The sequence below is a fragment of the Oxyura jamaicensis genome, chromosome 4 (genome assembly GCF_011077185.1).
Source record: "Oxyura jamaicensis isolate SHBP4307 breed ruddy duck chromosome 4, BPBGC_Ojam_1.0, whole genome shotgun sequence".
NCBI lineage: Eukaryota > Metazoa > Chordata > Aves > Anseriformes > Anatidae > Oxyura > Oxyura jamaicensis.
In genome coordinates, this window is record NC_048896.1 from 5,554,909 (window position 1) to 5,574,872 (window position 19,964).

The window sequence follows — 19,964 nt, forward strand, 5'->3', positions numbered from 1 at the left end:
AACAGTTTTGATTTTCTTGTCAACAAAGCATCAGCAGCAGCTCTTCCTTGGGATGAAAATATATCTGGAAGCAGCCACTGGCAGGGTAATGCAACTGAATTGTTCTCCTGAGGATAATAAGCAACCTCTTTTAAAGTAGCAATGATATGGCATAAATGTACTCTCTCAGGACAGAATAAATGATACATTTCCCTGGGGGTCATTATGATTTCACTGCAGAAAGCGTACAGTGAAAAGATAATGCAAATGAAAGAAGTTTGTCATAGAAACACACCAGAGTTTGTGTGTGTTTTTTGTTTGTTTGTTTTTCTCCCCAAAAAATCATTTGGGAATGAGAGGACACTTTGCTTTACAAAAGCTGAAGACCTGGAATATTTTACACAGCCCCATGAGGAAGAGAGATTTTTTTTTCTGGCTGCCATGATTGCATATGTTTTAGGTGGGAATGTCACTGTGGTTATTGTTAAAGTTCTCTGACACTTTCTATTTTAATAATGTTGAATTTTTACTAGCTCATAACTTTGGCAAGCAACTATGTACAGTTTTCCTTTCTGAATGGCTTTTCTAGATTCATATATAGGTATATATATTCATATGGCCTTTATTGTTTTATTTTGTTATTTCAGCCAAAGTAGTTGCAGAAGTCTCTAAGAGTCAACCTAAGAAAGTAGTATAGTGCTGGATTTTTTTATTATTATTTTAAGTTTGGATATTACTTTCCCTCATCCTCTTGAACCTTTTTCTTTTTGGAAAAACTAGGCTTTGGTGCAGAAACTTAATTGGATGGCCTTTATTGTCCGTTCCCCACCCCTGTGAAAACCTGTCCATATTTTTTTAAATCACAAGACTAAGAATTTTAGACAATTCTCAGAAAGGTGTATTGCTGTTGTAGTCGACCCTTTCCTAACTTTTCTGCCTGAGCATCTGTTCTATCATCTGTTCTATCATCTGTTCTATCATCTGTTCTCACACAGCAACTACATGTTCAGACTGTTAATAAACTACCTCTTCAGACTAACTGAGCATGCACCTTTCACTTTGGAAAGTGAAAGGGCTGGAAATTTGCCATCCTGAAGGGTAAGCGGAGCCTCATGATGCTTGGAGCTTGAAGGAGGGGTGCAGAAAAAGGGCCCTTGGCTAGAACTGGGAATTGGTGCTCTCATAATCCCCTGCTGGCACAGTGGCAGGGGAGTGGGGTGGGGTAACGCAATGAAATGTACATAGGAATCAGGTAGGACCTATGTGAAAGGGATACAAGCCTTAAAAAGAAAAAAAAAAAAGAAAAAAGAAAAAAAAAAGTGTAACCTTGGTCTGGGAACATTAGTTTTAAAGCTGAACAGCAAAAAAAGGACAGGAAGTAGTGCCTGAGATGGAGAAACAAAGCTTGCTTAGATTGCATGGCCTTTGCTGACACAGCAGAAGTGGTGGCACTAGAGGGCTTTGTGATGTGTTCGAGATAGCTCAAGACATTTCAGCACTGTAGAAAAAAAAAATTTTTTTTTTTTTTTTTTTTTTTTTTTTTTTTGCACTGGCAGTCAACTGTGCTCTTGAGAAATGGGGTGGAATGGAGGAGAGTAACAGGAGAAATGTTGGAAATGGAAGCTAAATGTTGAAAATTCAAGAGGACTGCAGATACGAAGGTGAGTAAAAAGGGCTGAGAGGAGTCTGAAGTTTCAGGAGGGGGAGTAGGGGACCCACGGGACTTTCAGACTGCCATTGTCAGAATAAAGATTAGGAAGGAAAGAAAAAAGATCAGGAAGGAACACAATAAAAAGAATCTAGTTTAGAAAACAAAAAGCTCCAAAGCACTGAAATGGATGTCGGAGCATTGATAAACCACTACAGACTTAAATACTTTAATGAAGTGCAATATGTTTTAAACACTTTTCAGTTTTTGTCCAAACAATATTTTTTCTCCATATGATTTTCAAAAAATTATGGAGGATGCTTTAAACAATATGTTTCTCATTCTTGCTGCCACAGCAGGTGACTCTCTGCCAAAGAATTTGGACTCTATGTGCAGTATCATAATGTAAGATTTACATGTTAAAGAATCTAAATAACTTAAGTGCTTATAGTTTTTTTTGAAAGAGATAATGCACACAAGTTTAATTTCTGTATTTCTGTGAAATTTATCTTCAAATATTTGATTAAATTTTTGAGAGGCCTCTTAATTTCAGAAATGAAACAGATTTAATTAAAACTGACAAGATCTAAAAAAAAATAAGTGGAGAGTTGCTTCAGATAAACATGGAATATGTAAATATTTTATGGATTTTTATATTTTACTGGAGAAAAAAAAAAATCAATCTTCCAAATAAATGCTAGTTCTTGACTCCTCTACCCATTTATGTGTAAAAACATGAAACAGACTGTGCTGTTCCCAGAATTATCTGTCTTCCTAAGCATCACTAAAAATATTTTAGTTGTGACTGACTGTCTAATGTAAGTTACTGGAGAATGTTTGGTGTCTTAACTGTTCTCTACTGGTGTTATGCTCAAAGAACAGTTTATTTAAGATAGCTAGGAAAACTCTTCTAAGAGAAATAGAAATCAATATTTAAGAGGAATTTATTAAAGGAGAATGTTATCTTATTTGTCCAGCTCAGTTTACAGTTTTATGCATTCTTCAGTGTATTCTTAGTCATGTTTGTCTATAATTGTATTTCCTTTGTTGATTTTTTTTAAACTGAATTCAATATAAGATGAAAGTGAGTGACTGAAATTTACATGTAAATCATTTGCCGTTTCTAAAGATAGAATTCCCACATACCACAATGCACAACCTTCTTAGTATTGTAAGAATAGTGCCTGCTCCCTTGCTCCTTTGTGTTGGACAGTTACAGAGAGGTAAAGAAAGTACATCTTAATACCTTAAAAAATTAAAACTAATCACTGCATTTAAGACTTCACAGCTCTATAACACTAGTAGATATCTTATTAAGAACATGCTATCGCTGTCCAAATATGCGAGTACATTAAGTACAAAGGATTTTCTGGGTGATTCTTTATCTCAAGTTGTTTGTATCCACAGGTATCTAAAAATTGCTGTGAGGTTCTGCTTATCATGACTGTGGTTGTCTTTGACCTCATACATCTCACCGCATATTCCCTGACATGGAAAGCCTTACACATACAAATTTTTAGATGACCAAGCACTGAAAACAAAGAGCAATTATGGATTGTTTACATTCTCAATCAACCACATAAAGTTAGAGCAGAGTGTTCAAATGGTAGGTTTTGGATGTGTGGAAATAAAGGCAGTGGGGGAAAGTATTGCAGTACTTTCCATGGCAGGTTTATTGTTTAAGAAATAGTTTTTTTCTGAGTATTGATAAACAACACAATCATTAAAATAATGCAAAAGGGACAAAACTGCAGAATGTCTAAATTATTATTCAAAATCTTGCACTTCAAAGCTTAAAAAAAAATCTTTCTGTCCTCTCCATACAACTTTCTGAGGAACTGATTGCTGCAGCTGGGATGTGGATTTGTAGCTGCACTGCATGGATGTGTGGGATTTGGGGGTGTGTGTAGGAATTTGCTTCAGGGCTTTTTTGCTATTTTGGAAGCCATACATGTTTCTTTTTTCTTCATGCTGATAGGACTTTCAACTGTACATTTAGAGAAGGACTAAACATTTGGAGAAGACTGCCGAAAGGGGGGCAGGCTCACTGCCTGCACTTGAGTTATTTTTTCAGTTGTCGCTGGACACTTATGTAAAGCTTCACTCTTTCTCTGTTTGTTGTTTTAATTAAACTTAAAGCAATTTTGCTGCTCTCCATCTACTGCTTTTTCTGAAAGCAGATGAACTGACTGAATACGGTGTTCTTTTCTGGTACTGAATTATAATGCTTCATAATGTGAGTCCACTACCAGAGTACTTAAACTAAATAATGTCAACCTAGTTTACGGGGAATCTATTTCGGAAGGATACTGCTTAAATTTTACACAACACAGATGGTGATTTTTATTTTTATCCTCTGTTGTAATGATAATTTGTACCAACAGTTTTAAACTTTTAATCTAAGAAGGTTGTCAGTCCAAAGATTGGTCAAAATTAGGACAAAAGTAAATTTTTGACCCTTCAGCAAATCTAGATATCTAGTCCTGCAAAAACTAACCTGTAGTTGAATATTTTTAGGAAATAAAGATAGAAGGTGGCATGGAGATGACAGTTTATAAATTTTTCCTCTATGGAAGCAGAGCACATTAAAATTGCAAGTGATAAAGTTTTTTTTGCTTGTTTGCTTTTTGTCATGCAGTAGGAAACATTCTGAGTGACTCCAGCATTGTTTTTCTCTTGTCAACAAGATCATTTGAAGAAAAATAGTTGTGTTTCTAAAATAATAGTCTCTCCTGTCAAAGAACTGCTGAATACTTGGTTCTGCTACAAGGATTTTTATGAGAGGAGCAAGAATAATTTAGAAACATCAAGAAAAAACTGGCTATGCTTGGATGTTTAGAGAATCTACACTGTCTGTTTAGCTATAAATGTGCTGTGGCAGTCAGGAACACTTGCCAAACCTCACTGCAACCAAACTCCGCTTTACTTTAAAAGGCTTTATTGTTTTTTTGGTTGTTGTGTTGTTGTTGTTGTTGTTGTTTTTTTTAGAGGAACTGACTCTGACTTAATTTATCATATAGCTTCTTCATAATCTGGGTATTCAAAAAATAAAGATGAGTCTCAAAGAAGAGCTTAGGCCCTTAAACTCCTTTATAACAATTCAGTTAAACTGCTATGAAGTATATGCTTACATTTCTTTCTTATTGTATTTGTGTATGGGCGGGTGTTCCATGGCATGTATAAAAGATGGAGAGAGAGAATGAAGAAAGATGAATAGAGGATTAAAAAACATCCTAAACTCACTTTAAAATACATTGTATCAAGTTGTATTACTTATGGGCATTTTTCAAATCCTGAAACTAGGCATCCAACAACTTTTGATAGTGTTTGCCTAGAAACATGTATAGCTATTAACTACTTGAGGATTTGCACTGATAGAAAATATCAAAAATTCCTAATTGTTTATACTAATGCTAAAAACCTGCCTGAGTTTTAACACTGACTTTTTCCACAAACTTCTTTAACTTTCAGCACAGGTTTTTCTAGTTGTCTCATTTTATATTCTGATTAGGTATAAAAATAGGGAAAAAAAAAAAGCTAATAATGCATACTCCTGGGTCTGTTTTTATAGTGGCATTTACATTTCTCATTGTTGAAGGAATCTGCATTATTATGGTCTCCTTGACACCTTGAAAGTATGCTCTTACAACTCTCTGCTAAAGACAGGGTATCTTGGATGTTTATCAATATCTGCATATGGTGTGGTGGTGGTGATGGCGGTGTTACTGTTAAATTGGCAATATCCTAACACCTCTAAAAGTGTTCCCCATCAACATTTTCTTTCTGATGGAAATACTATGACTTCTATAAGGTAAAGTTGGTTGGTTTAATTTGTTGCTTCGTCAGCAAGATATTTTTTATTTTTTATATAAGAATATCTTTTTGTTGCCTCTGGCAGAAGAGATACAATACTGTTAACCAACATACATACAAATGAGATTGCAGTTCTGTAATTCAAAAGCTAAGCATAGTGTAATTCTGATGTATGAATTGGATGTTTATGTTTATCTGAGCACAAATGTATCCCAACATTTGTGTTACAAATCAGTACTAATTTATACAAGTCAAGGCCTGGTTCTCAACTTCAAACAGCTGCTAAAGGAAGAGATGAAATTTCTGAAGATTTCTGAAGATATCTAACAAAAACTTAGATACTGGCGAATTGTAGGTGCTTTCAAGCAACAACCCAATTCTTTTGCTAGTGTATTTTACTCTGACTTTTATCAGTGTAAAGGCATTACATGATTCTCTCTGAAAATAGAGGTATCTAAGAAAGATAAAGTAAGGGGAAAATCTATAGCTGAATTTATTATTCACTTCGTGCCTAAAACAAGAGAAAAGCTCATTGCTGCAGGGGTCTAATGAGCCCATCTGTGTTGGCCTTCAACACTTAATGGAAGAGTTGAGCTCTCTCCAGTCACAAATATGATTTTTAGAGTAAGACATAAAGGTAATAGATTTTACTTTTGATTCCACAAGAAAACTTGGAGCACTCAGAATGCTCAAAAACTTGAGCATGTACAGAGCAAATTGGCTTGGAGAGAATGAACAAAGGTAGGGAAGGCATTTTACAATTAATGTAGAAGTAGACTATCACCTAAAACTTTACTTGTACGGCCAGTTCAGGTTTCAGCGATCTTGGGTACTTCCCTATTCATTCATAAAATGATCATTTTCCCTACTGAGGATAATTTTTTAAAATAAAACTGCTGTAAAATACCTCATTGAGATAGTGATAAAATGTGAGGGTGACATGGTTCAAGAAGCGTTATGCTTATAAAAATATGACTGGAACAAGATTGATTACTTCAGAACATCTACGCTAAACTTTTTTTCTTACTCCCTTTCTTTACTGCCGCTAACCTGAAGTTTTCTGATGGAAAAGACAGGAATAGCCACTTAACCAGACCTAAGACCTTGCTCCTCTCACCCCCTAATGAATGTTAGGAGAACCATGCTGATAGGTCTCTTATTATCAGGTATTCAATTTTGACTAGAAATAACTTCCTTTATGAAGCTTTTTCAAAAACGGACCTTTTCATAATGCCTTTTAATAAACGGTCACATTCTGATGAAAATTATCTTGGAAAAAATCCTGGCCTACCATAATTGCAAGGGCATTTCTTTAACTTCCATTTTAAGGGGGAGGGGTGAGCACACATCCACAGCCTCAAACCTTTATGACACTTCTGATCAACCCTTACTTTTACGGAGCATTCATTCTGTTCTCAGCAACAGACTTTTTTCTGATCTTCCTTTTTAACTGAAAAGCTTTGGTATCTGTAAAGCCATACAACAAGCACTAAGCAAGAACCAACATTCTCCATAATTAATTAAAGCCTAGCACATTTTTAAGCTCTTCTCATCAGGCCACCTGGAGTTTGGGAGCAGATGTGCAAAATTCTTTATCTCCTTTCATTCCAATTTAATAATAAGGAACAGTTTCATGGCCATCTGATTCTTTCCACCTTGTATTCACAATAGGTTCAAATACCCTTGCTTGCTGTATAATTACTTGACCAGTTAGTTAGTAGACCTCGGGGCTGTTGTGTTTTTTTTTTTTTTTTCTTCATGTGGCAAGAAACAGAAGTGAGTCACAATTATTCCCCCTGAGAAGAGAAAGGATGAAACAGAAAAGAATTCTTTGCTTTCAAGGACGCTAGAGCTGCACACCTGAAAAACCATTCCTTCCTCAAGACCATACTGAATTAAGATATATCCCAAAATTATCTTTTGTGGCCTCCTGGATGAGGACTGCTCGTAAAGCATGCTTAGTTATCTATCTAGGAGTTACAGACATGTAAAGCTGTGCCATGCTTCTATTATTCAGACATATTTTGTCAGTCGGCTGAACTGTTTGATACATAAGTAAAATGTTCCCTTTCTATTAAACAATGTTTTCAATCATTTTGAAAAAATATTTCAAACTGCAATGTTTTTAATTTCCTGCTTCCTTCAAGTTTAGAAGCTTCTCCACAGTTAAGTATATAAAAGAACCTTTCTCAGACTTCTCTGTCTCCAAATGGCTCCCTTTCCCACTGTATTCTAACACCCATCTCTCTCTTGGAGACAGCAGTCAGCACATTGGGTTCTGCCTTAGCTACTGTACTAAATTTCCATGGGAGCATGGGAAAAGTGGAATATATACCACTAGGTCATAACAGTAATCTCCACTTGGTTTTACGCTCCATGTTATGCAACTTGTGAGATTCACCACAGGAAAGTAATACTTACCAAGAAAATATATTAAGAAATACCCCAAAGATTTAAAGATTAAAAAAAAAAAAAAAAAAAAAAAAATCTCAGGATAGATGTCATTGTATATATCTGTAAGGCATCACTAAAATAAACATAGTTTCCTCAGGAGCCTGGCAATACATTGTTTGTTTACTCTTGGGAAGAATTTTTGTATAATTATTACAAACAGAGGGAGTGAAAGGGTTTCCTGGATCACCAAATACAGCAAAACATTGCTGTAGGCAACTGTATCATATAAACCCTCAAAGTCTTAGAGTTTCATTTTAAGTTAATGAATTTTGCTCTTACTCACCCTTCTGAAAGATAATTCTGCTTGCCCACTTGTCTGATAACTAAGAAGTGGTTTCCATTCTAAATTTATTCCTACGTCATTCCTAGTTTTAAATTTCATTTCACTGAAATATATTTTTTCCAAACAGATAATTAAACAAAATGATAATATGGTATGTCCTCCTAGACATAGTTGGCTTGGATCTGAATTATATTTTACTAGGTATATTGATTCATGAATGCTCTGATTCATGAATTACTTACTTTATAAATGGCTTTACTATAGAACATAAACGCTGGACATTTAAAAATACTAAAACAGAATGAGCCAAGGCTGGGAGAGTTTATTTTGATTATTCTTAAATGTAAGGGTGAGTTGGCCATTCTTGAACTAATAAACTATTTACAGGCTACCCAACTGTACAATTAATAATTTAAGAGTATCTGAAATTCATTTTTCTGGATCTTGAATCTGCCCGGTCCAACACAGTTCAAGATAACTTCACCATGATTCAAATTATCACACAATTTTTCAGTCAGATGCTAGTACTAATACTGGCATCATGTAGATGGTGAATTTTAACTGCACTAAGCGTGTCTTTCTCTACACTCAGTCATGAAAAAAATACCAATATGAATTATTTGTCTGTAACTCTTGCTTCAGCAAGAGTTTTTCATTAAAAAAAATAAAAAAAAAAAATAAAAAGATGTTCTTAGGTAATTCAGAAACTGATCAGACCAGTCTTAGTGTATTTATTTAATGTATTCATCAGAATAGTTATGCCATAAGGATCTTCAGATACACTAGTGCATGAGAAAGTTCTTCCTTAAAAAAAGAACCATTGTGATGCAAAATGATGTGTCTCAATTTCAGTTAAGGAAATCATCATTTTTGAGTTGTTTAATCTACAATTGACTATTATTATCCTAGATTCTGTTTGTGAAGTGTCCTATGACCTTGCTGTAAGGGTTTTTAAAAATATTTGTTCCATATAAACTTTAGATGTTTGGGATGACTTTTTGTAGACTGTCAGCCAGCTGCAAATTACTTTCCAGTTGTCTGTACTTACAGATTGGCGTTTAGGGAAGAAAAGAGACCAAGTAAGAAGATAGTATTAATGAGATGGAGACAAGCTTTTTCCACATCTTATATTAGACTGTTAATCTACCCGGTCTCTGCCAGATCTTTTCCCCAAGTAATTGCTTATGATGAAAGCTTTTATATCCATTGTGCAGACTATGTGCTGCAAGTCTGTAAAAAGGAACAAGATTTTGAACTGTTTTTTTAAGCAATTTTAGTAAGCCTGTGTAATTTTTGAATTAAAAAGTGAAATATTTGCAACACTTTCTACAGCTAAGTGCTCTCTGCAGAACTGTTAGAGTAATATAATCACAAGTCACTTTCTTAGTTTCTGAAAATTGACTTGAAATAAAATTAAAAACAAACAAACATACCCCTTAGTGATTTTCAGGTGGTGGTGGTGAATTAAAGATACATTGCAAATGCCAGGGATTGTACTCAAGGGAGGGGAAGGGGGGAAGAGGGGGGGGAGGAATGAAAAATTTGGAGCATAGTGTTTGAACACATAATGAGATGTTTATGAAACAAAGAACAGTCAAAAAAATGACAAAAGGCAATATTTCCCAATTAAAACAAACAAACAAAAAAACACAAACAAACAAACAAAAAAAACCCTCCCCAAATCTTGAGAGCTAGGAAACCTTTAAAGAAGCAAGGGGAATCATCCCCCTCCGACTCCCAATTCTTATTGTGTATTTGATACATTTACGTTGCTGTCTCTGCTGGTGAGTTCTTCCTACTCTTCCATGGCTCTAGATTCCAGGTGTCTTTATTTCAGAAGAGATCATAACTAATAAATGCTAGTATAGAATATATTTCATCATTAATGGATTTCTTGTAATCAGAGAGAGAGTGAAGCTTAATTAGATTTGAATCCAGTGGTGTGGGTTTTTTATTTTAAACAGGGCATGGTGATTTCCAGTCGGCACTGCATGTATCACCCAACTTTTACATTCCTCTGGTGTGTTCTGTAAGTAATGAGATTTCTAGAACAGCAGAATTCACTACAAGCATATTGGTCAGGGACTCATAACTCCTTTAAATTTATTCCTCACTCTACCACTCACCTGCTGTGTGACTTCTATAAAAATCACTTCAGCTCATTCATTTTCATTGTCACCCTTTGCTATAGCTTTTCTATACCGGTAGTGACCTCCTAGGATAGCAAAGCAACTTTATAATTGGAAGTTGAGCTTTTTAACCTCCTGTGTAAATACTGTCCCTCTCCCTGTATAACTAAAATTCAGTCCCGTTAAAAGTATGATCCAGAGATAGAACAATTAAAATGTCCTAACCTTTTTATCAATAGCAAAATCATATGCAACAACAGAAAATCACTGTGAAATTATAGTAATGAAGAGGATAATGTAAAGTAAGTTTGGAGAAGATGCTCCTGTGGATCAGTCAACAGCTAGTATTAAAAACCTGCCATTGTAAATGGCATCCTCTTAGGCATTCTCAGCACAGGAAGCAAGGAACGGACAAGTAGAATGAAGTAATAAGGCCATCTCTCATTTCAAAATATTGTCTTTCTTTGACTAGACTGCAGTCTTCCCTGTGCCTTACTCTCACTCATGCATGTGCCCCCTTTTTTTTATGATGGCAGGGAGAAGAACATCAGACTCAAGGCTTTCCTTAATGACAACCTGATAAAAGAAAATGTAGTTTTCTGTTAAAGGTTTGCTAATATCTGGTATGATAAAATAGTTTTGCATTAACAATAGTTGCAGCTCTCCTTCTGATTTTCCCTTTCTAAAAGATTGTTACAAGTTCACTGCTCCCTAAGTCACAAAAGTAGAAAATGTGGAGAATGGCAATAAGAAAAGATGTGAAATGATGAATTGCATTAAGTACCAAAAATATGTAGGAAGAAGAAGGACCGTTAAAGAAATCATATCATGAAAGAAAGGAAATCTCATAGAACATCAGTCATTATTATTCTGCATGTTTGCTGCCACAGTAAAGGCAATAAAACAAAAACTTATGCATTCCTTTGTGTAGCACAGAAAGACAGAATCTAAGGAAAAATAACAGTAAAGTACTGTCAGCTAAAATAGACTCCTGCAATTTGCAGTATCCTGCAGTGTTTGCAGAAGTTTTTGTTTTTGTTTTTCTCTCTCAAGCATTACTAATGTTAGAACTTCAGACAATTTAATTCCTGTTAATTCCTACTATGTTAGCAACTTCCTGATGTTTTGGCCTGACAACTGTATGCAAAACTCTCAAGAAGGTTGTGATTAAATACAAAAAACAACAAGCAATTCTTTCTAATTTGCTCCCTCCTGTTTTGAGATACTACTTTCATACATTGCCACGTAACATTCACTTTAGCATGCACATAAGAAATGCAAAATTGTAAGGGCTACTCAGCAGTCTACTCTTGTAGTAGGTTACAGTAAAGGACCACTTCAAAATGAATGTCGAACCTTTTACATGGTTCCCAGAATCATCTTTTGCTTCCCCCTTGCTGTATAGAGAGACTGTTTAAATAAATAAATACTAATAAAAATAATGATCTTGACATACAGTTAAACTCACAGTGTGGAATCAAATCTTTAACAGGATGGATGGTCACTTTCTGGGTAGCAACACTAGTTTCTATCACAAGAATCCTTGCAATGGCATTTTCAGATGGGCCGGGGATGACTTCTCAAGCTTGTGTCTTGCTGAAATTTTTACATCCAGCCGGCCAGTAATCTTACGTGGTAATTCCAGTTCAGGCACGATCCCCTGCCATCAATTATCTCAAACCATTGTTGTAGGTTAGGCCCAATAGGCAGCTAAGCACCACAGAGCCACTCACCCACATTGCCCCAGAAGGTCAGGGAAGAGAACTGGAAAGGTGAAAGTCAAAAAACTCATGGGATGACAGATAAAGACAGTTTAATTGTTAAATCAAAAGTTACACACAGAAGTAAAGCAGAAGAAATCATTCAGTAGTTCCCAGGGGTAGGCAAATGTTTAGCCACTTCCAGGAAAGCAGGGCCTAATCACACCTAACAGTTACTTGGGAAGACAAATGTCATGACACTGACCCTTGAGCTTATACTGTTTAGCATGACTTCAGATAGCATGAATTGTCCCTTTGGTCAGCTGGGGCCAGGTGTCCTGGCTGTGTCCCCTCCCAGCCTCTTGTGGACCCCAATCTACTCACAGGCAGGGCATGAGAAACAGAAAAGACCTTGACTCTGCGTAAGCACTGCTCAACAACAGCTAAAACACCAACATTGTCTTAGTCACAAATTCAAAGCATAGCACCTTAAGGGCTGCTATGAAGGAAATCAACTCCATCCCAGACAGAGCCAGTACATCCATTCAGAAAATCTGAACAACTACTGAAATTGTCTAATGATTGGCACCATTTCTGTATCACCAAGAAGATTTTATTATATTTACAGGTATTTTATTTAGGCATGACTTGGTCAGTTCTACAGCCGAAACCACCTGAAAGTCTATAGAAGGGACAGACTGTCTAGCCAAGACAGACTGTCTAGCCAAGATATTATTACTTATTTACTTACTCCTAAAGGTATTTATCAAAGAGCTTCAGAGAAGCAAACCACATTTTCTTGGTTGTCTTTTTCTTTAAAAGAGCTCCTCTCAAAATTTAGGTTTTATAAATGCCTCGGATTTAGTAGTTATACCCCTTTGTCTACCACCAAAGAACTGGTTATGTCAACACCCCAAAAAGCTGTGCTAAGAGCTGTATTAAGCAAAATGAAAACCTTTTATACCCAAGCTGAGCACATACAATAAACCTATCACTGATATATTGTTATATTGTTTATTCTATAACATAATTGGAGTTGGGTGAAGTTTTAAAAGTCCATCTACAGAATATGATGATGCTGATGAAATTTTAAGAATGTAACTTGTTACATTTTATTGTGTTAAATCACTAAACCCTGCAAATGCACATCTCCTCTGTAGCATCCATCTTCTTAATGACAGAAGCAACAATTGGATGTTTTGTTTTGATGAGCCACTCAAATGTCACCCTGTTAAGCACCATCCCAAGTAGCCCTGTCACTGAAGACTATAGAAACATGGTACAAACAGGACAGAACTTGAATTACTGCTTATTCATAAAAGTAGTTCTTTAAGAAGAAATCAGAAGTGCCATCTTAACTAATAGTAATATTGTTCCTAGTTGTTTGAAATTTAGGGACTTTCTATTTTTGATAGCCTTTACAAGTCAAGAGTTTTTTTTTTTTTTTAAATGGTAAAAATAATTTTAAATCATTTGATCTAAGCTTAAGATATAAATTTATCTCCTTTCAGCAGTTGTCTTCAGATTTTAAAGAGAAACAGACTTCTCTTTAAGCCTGCAGTCTTCTCTTTAACACTAATTAGTTCTGAAGCAATGAAGGGGATTGATCAGCATAGACATCTATGACCAAAACTTGAAATTGCCTTGTGCATATACTTTCCAAATTTCTGATGTTTTGATTCTGAGGTTTCCAGAAAGACAAAGCATAGAACCCACTAATTTCCATCTTAAAACTTCCAACTTTTATCTTTCTTTGATGTGTTCATCCAGAATGAGTGCCTGTGAAAACATGGCAATTAATTCTGCATGAAAGTAATTGTTTCGGAGTAAAATTCAAGAAGAGCAACAATCTCTTCTGCCTCAAAGATATTGTCCCAGAATGCCCTCCTTCCAGAAGGATGCTCAAGAATTCTGGGAAATATACAACGATTAAATGAATATTCATATAAAAAATAGAGCAGTGGTCCTCAAAACAATCAATTTTTGGACAAGAAGGTTAAAAAATAAACCAGAAAGCCAACCAGGTCTGGAAAAAATTGAAATGAGTCAGAATTTGTATTCTGAAGGAGAACTGAAACAGAGCAAAAGAAGAAAACATAGCAGCTTCAAGAATACAAATGCTAAATTATTAATGCAAGGCAGGACAGTATGATTAAGTTGTTTAATGTACTGTGTAAAGCACCAGAACAGTTGGCTTAATATATTTAACCAGTAAAGCTAGAAAAAAAATAAAAATAAAATCCATGAGTCCAGTCTGTAGTGAGCTCTTAAGTAATTTTTTCCCCATTTTTTGAATGAAATTGTTTTTTTTTGTTTTGTTTTGTTTTTTGTTTTGTTTTGTTTTTTTTTCCCCTTTTGTACTCGTTCAAGGCAGAACTGTATTGCAGTACAGAAGTACCTCAATAATAAAAATGCCAGTTCTGGTCAATGCCAAGTTCTACCTGACTGTATTAAACTGTGTATATTCTATATGTTTAGCTGCACAACCTGAGCTACTTTAATGAGGCCTCCTCACCCCAGAAATTAACAGATCATTTAATTATTTTACTGTATATTTATACAGTTTATCTCAGCTTAATCTCAGAGATACAAAGGGTATGTATAGACACCCATAGGGTTTTCATCAAATTTTACTGTACTTTCTCTTGGTAAACTTTTCCCTTCAACACATCTTGAATTTTGTTGTTTTTATCATCGTTAAACTGACAAAAAGATTAGCAATAATGCCTACTACTTACCCTCAAACCATCTGCAATGGGCATGGAAGAAGGGAGCCTCTGCTATTCTGATTCCCTAGAGATAATCTGCAAATCTGTATTTGCAGCAGAGGGTTGGTTAGAATTAGAGCCAGCACATCAAAAGTAAAAGGCCACTGAAGCTTTTTATTTATGTAAACATATATATGTATGTGTATGCACACACACAACATATAGATGGAGAAACACACATCAGCACTGCATCAGAAAGAAAATCAAATTAGCTTTAACACATCCAGAAGAACAATTTCTGTTCTCACAGACACAACACATTCATACAATCAATAAGAGTAGAATTTGGATCACTGAGTATTGAAAGCGATCCATGTATGCCTTAAGGAATATATCACTGAAGAATGGTAGACTGCTTGTGACATAAGCCAATAACTGGTCCTCTCAAGAGAAAATGTTGTTGAGAACAAATGTCATTTCTCTGCAGGGAGTAAATGAGCAAGTCTGTTCACTGGGACTCTCTTTCTTCCACACTGAAGAATTCAGTTCACTGGAAACACTGTCTTACTCTACATTACATACACTCCAGTGAAAACAGAAAAGTGTCTTACTACTTTCGCCTCAAGGACAAAATAACCTTGAAGTTATTCCAAATGGAGTTATGTCTTAAAAGACCTTATGCAAAGTCTAATAATCAAACATGACAAGAGACACTTGTAATTTATGTCGAGTTGATAAAATACTCAACTCTTAAGTGATGAGCTTGCAGGCAATATATAAATACATTTTTTTCCCACAGTCATACAATGTAGTGAAGAACAGATTTGTAGGAATGTTTTGTAGTTATGGTAGTTCCTGTCTCCTTCCATCCTCCATAGGTATTAATCAGTACAGAGTACCATCCTATTTTCTATTGACTATAGACAAAACCCAAAGTTTAAAGCATTTTTTTGACTATTGCTGCACATGCTGAAAAAAGGGGAAAAAAAAAAAAAAAAAGTTTTATGTTATGCTTACATTTACCCCAAAGCATAAAATGCCAGAGTTACTATATAAGTTATCAGTTACATACTGCTTACCAGTCTCAGCCCTTTATTATGATAAATTATACAGCTCAACTACAAAAACAAAAGTTGACACAAATCAGGGACTTAATGATTGGTAAAGCAGAAGGAATGGGGGAATATGCTACCACCATTAGAGGAAACTGTTGTCCTTCTTCAAAAGGGTAATTCAATGTGTTATTCAACAGGTAAGTAATTAAACATTTCACTTACTTGAATATAATTTTGCATACCCTATCTTGCAACACCTACTGTCAAGGCTACAGCAGCTATTATCAAAACTAAATTAATTTTTCTGGTCTCACTGTAATGATTTGTATTTGTAGGATAGTAGTATTAATTTCTAAAAATATCATAAATTGAAAAAAAAAAAGTTTTCATTTGGATTGCAAATGAAGTAAGCTGCTTTTATATCACTTCCTACTTTTTCTTGATGCCTAAACGTCCCGTAGAACTACTTAAACTGAAATTTTAATTGAAAAGTTAACCTTCTAAAAATAATATTAATGTAGTTTTCCTTGTATTCCCCTGTTACCCTCTGTTCTTTTAGTTCCAGGTTTTCACTTATAAGGGCCTAAAGCACTACTGCAGACTTCTTGGTGGAGAAACAAATTTGTGCCAGCTTGCTGAATAACCTCAGTAATGTTCAGCCACTCAGAACTTCTCCATCTGCCTGTCCATCCATCCAAAGAACCAGATGCTCTGAAAAACAGTTCATCCACCTTGCCTAATGTATCACTATCTGAAATATGTTGCTACCATAACTGCAGTTTTCAGCCCTACAAGCAAAGCCAGGAAGTAACCTCTCTGGAGCCCTCAATTGTTTAGTCAGTTGGTCAGGTGCAGCCTTTTCTTTACAAGTCAACTGTTTCTGCTGCTAGAACTAAAGGGAAGCCTGAAAAAAATACGTATATATATATATATATTATATGTATAAAGCAAAAGTTGCCCCCGAACAAAAGCAAAAGTTGCCCCAAAACAGGGAATTAATGATTGGGGTTATATATACACCAATATATATAACAGTTCAAAAATAATTCCTATCGTTTTTATGTTTTGTTTTGTTTTTTCCAGAGAAAATTAAACCTCTAATTGGAAGCATTATAAAAACTAACAGAAAACACTAACAGAAAACACCAAGGGATAAATTCAGAGGATATGCAGATTTCATCAGGACGAGAAGCTACAGTTTCTATTTATAAACTACATCCATTGGTTTTACACTAATAGGCATTTATACAGCTTAATTATTTATTTTTGAAATTAGATAAAAAGATAACTGCATAAACTATATGTATTTATTATTATAAATCACTGCAACTTTTCTCTGTTATACTGACTTGACTGAATAAGTACCCTGATCAGGAGCTTCAGCCCACCTCCAAAGAAAAAAATATATATATTAAGCCATGTTCTTAGGATCAAAAGAAGGGTGTATATGAATGTAAACAATCTAAAATTCACTCGGTACAAGGTAATCAGGAAAAAAAAAAAATGTTTTACATCTACCAGACAGATATTTCCCACTATATTATTTTTCAAAGCATTGTGAAAGAGTTGTCCATTATATATTATGGTTAAAAGAGTCCTGTGATTAATTCTGCAGAAAGTTGAGTTAAATATCTTAGTCCAACTACCAGAGTGCTATTAATGTTGTAGAAAAAGTTTTTAGAGTGACTTATCACTAAAGAGTGAATAGTTACTGAAATTTGGTATTTGTTTTTACCCAGGAATTTTGTTTAAAATTCCTCAGATTACATAAAAGTGCTTTACTATGTACAGAAAACTAGTTTTTAATGGTAAATAGTAATAATATAGTTGCAAGTCACAGAAGCCACTGAACTGTATTAATGAATAACAGTTGTAAAAAGTGTCTATGCTTTTTATTAGTTTTTTTTATTATTTTTTTATTATTATTATTTAAGATAAATATTCCATGAGTTAAGCATTGAAGCTGCTGCCTTAGGCAACCGTTCACTGCTGGAACATCTGTGGAAGTTGAAGTTACTACCTCCCAGCTGTTTGTTACCATTACTTCTTTGCCAAAAATTGCTAGCCCCATGGAAAATGATGTTGCTCAGCCAGCAGAATGAATCTTACAAGCATTCCCTCATTTGTTGCATTATAAGTTAGCTAGTTAACTTAAATCCAACCATTCATACATTTTCCAGAATCATATGATAGAATTTCTGCTAAACATTGAACACCGAACATTTAATCTTATGTACATTTTTGCAGGATGGTAAGAAACAAGGCACACAAACACACATAAAAATTAAACTCATCTTGAACTTTGTCTAAACCTTTTTATCCTGAAACAGCTTTAAAATGTTAGTGTTACCAATCTTTATTGATTTGCTTCATTATAGCTAAGTTAGATCTTTGTAGCAAGGTATGAACAGCTGCTGCAATGAGAATCAATAACAGAACGCTACAAGACTCCTACAGCAGCAGAAAAAGCATTGAGAGGAGTGGCCGTGATACTAGCTAGTACACTGCTCTGCAGCTACTCGTTAACACTTTTATGCTGCGTTGATATAAATATGCACAGGAAATCTAACAAAAACATTCAAGCAGAAAATCTGCAATTCTGTCAGGAGCTTTCGTAGCCAACATCAGGCTTAGATGTTGCATCATGGAAATGCATGCTCTTTCTGAAATAGCAATAATCTCCAATTACAATCTGCACTGCATGAATACAGCATTAAAATCATGTGAAGGGAAAAAACTCCTATTCAGAGAATATCCTCGATAAAGGAGAAGAGTTTATTGTGTGTCAGTTAGGCCTACATAGAGATTTTTTGTTTTGTTTTGTTTTATTTTTATGTAGAACAGAACTACTGGTTTTAGTCTTGTCATTGGATTCATTTATCGATGCTGACCCTGACATATAATCTTCAATAGAAGCTGTGCTTTTATATCTAAGTTCCATCTTTCAGCTGAGACACAGGCATTCCTTATTCAATGTTCTCCTCTCTCAAGCACTACCTCAGATTAATTGGCACTGTATAAAATAAGTTGCTGGGTGCACAATGGTAACCATGGTAGCCTTCATACTATCTTCACAATGCATATGTAATTCCTCAGGAAAACATAATTAGTATGTAGCATAATATATTCTCTCTAAACACATCACCATGATGTGAAATACACACAATCAAAACAAATGATGCCTACAACCTCCACTGAACTAGGCTACCATTACTGAGCAGTTACATTACAAATGAATATACGATTAAATAGGTTTACTGTAGCATACCCAAATTGCATAATGCTGCTGCTTTAACCATACATCCTTTCTTTCTGACCAAAAGGTGGCAATGTTCTACTTACTATCAACTGTCCCTAAAAAGCCAACTGAACTGTACTCACACGGGAATAGTGAAGTCTCTTTCCAGCCAAGCCAAAAAGATATGCATTGTTAACCATTTTCCAATGAAGCCTTAATACCACACCCACATAAACTGCCAGTACACATAACAGCATGAGTGTACAGGTGTTATTTTTCCAGTTAGTATATCATCAATAATTGCATTATTTATTTTAATGAAACAAGTCAGGAATAATTACGTTAGGTATAAACTGCTGCCCCTAGTGCTGGGCCCACTCCTGTGATTACCAAGCACACACAGGGTGTCCCACACCCAAATATTCAGATACTTTTTCCCTAAGATGCTAATGAGAAAGTTAATGCCTTTTTCCTTTTTTTTTTTTTTTTTTTTTTTCCCCATGATTACTGAGAAGTTGGTTACTTCTCAGTATCAACAGTAAATGGGAACTCTTACATTATGTTGTATGACTTTTTATGTTATTTATGGTGACTGACTGCTTGCTAAAGCAAAAGCAGCTAAAGAAGGAAAGACAGGAAAGAGAAGAATATACATGCCTATGTAAGGCACACCCTTACAAATACACTGAAGTAAGGTCAAGCTTCTAAAACTGGAAAAGACTCTCTCTGATGCCAAATTTAGCAAAATGATAATTCTGCTAATGCTGAACAGTAAGACTTCCAGCAGGAGAACTCTTTATCTAATAGTAAAAGAAAAGTAAAATCAACTGCTGCCAGCTAATGGCTGCTAAATAACTATTAGCTACAAAAAGTAAGATGAGAACTACTTCTCAACAAACAGGAGTAACAAGAGTCGGATGATGTCCAGAGTTTGCAGGATAGTGTGTGGCAGACATT

General features: G+C 35.1%; 1 long non-coding RNA gene across 3 annotated transcripts in view; it reads left to right on the forward strand.

The window, feature by feature from the left end:
• The first annotated feature begins 954 nt into the window (after nt 1–954).
• The window catches only part of LOC118166943, a 55,954-nt gene continuing 36,944 nt past the window's right edge, over nt 955–19,964 (forward strand). For 2 of the 3 annotated variants that reach the window (XR_004750828.1, XR_004750827.1), the window contains exons 1-2: nt 955–1,077; nt 1,536–1,640. This is a non-coding gene — a long non-coding RNA (uncharacterized LOC118166943). Of the gene's footprint in view, nt 1,078–1,535; nt 1,641–3,605; nt 4,698–19,964 lie in introns of those variants that run through there. The other variant, XR_004750826.1, reaches the window with a different exon arrangement.